We start from the raw sequence: 665 nt of genomic DNA, 5'->3' as shown, positions 1-665 counted from the left end.
AAAAAATATACCGTAAACTTATTATGTTTTAAAAATTGATAGACATATATATATTATAATATATACCAATTATAATTGAAAACAAAATATTTATATAAAAATAAATAAAAACAAAAATCTGCGCGGTTGCGCCGGTCGAAACAATATTTCATGGAGTTTCCTGTTGTTTCGTTCACACCAAACTCCATGAAATACTGTTTTGAAAGTCAGCCGAAGAAGGCACATATCAGTATCACTACGCCTAGGAGAGACGAGTGTGTTGAAAAGTAAACTTGATTTGGATCAAACATTATTGGGTTAATCATGTGTTGATCCAAAACTTAGCCCAAATTCTAGAAAAATCATCCACCTCCTTAAAATAAAAATCTAGATATTCTTATAGAATTATCTAGAAAATTAGGATAAAATAATCTAGATATTATGTTAGAATTATCTAGATTTAGGATTAAAATATTTGAGATATTTTGTATAATGGAGGCTATAAATACCTCCACTCCCCTTTCATTTTGTATCACCAAGAAATAATCCAAGTTTGTAACAAGTAATAAAATCCTCTTCTAAGTTATAAAATCTTTCTTCTTCATACAAAACACTTTCTCTTCAAACACTTAAACACTTTCTCCATATTTATAAAATTTTTCATTCCAACAAAGTGGTATCAGAGC

General features: G+C 28.3%; 1 protein-coding gene across 1 annotated transcript in view; it reads left to right on the top strand.

Moving 5' to 3' along the window:
* The window catches only part of LOC106331005, a 2,960-nt gene that overhangs the window by 1,227 nt on the left and 1,068 nt on the right, over positions 1-665 (top strand). The gene's annotated exons all lie outside the window — the stretch shown is intronic.

Source organism: Brassica oleracea, chromosome C3 (genome assembly GCF_000695525.1).
Source record: "Brassica oleracea var. oleracea cultivar TO1000 chromosome C3, BOL, whole genome shotgun sequence".
Lineage (NCBI taxonomy): Eukaryota > Viridiplantae > Streptophyta > Magnoliopsida > Brassicales > Brassicaceae > Brassica > Brassica oleracea.
This window is presented reverse-complemented; position numbering and strand designations above follow the sequence as displayed.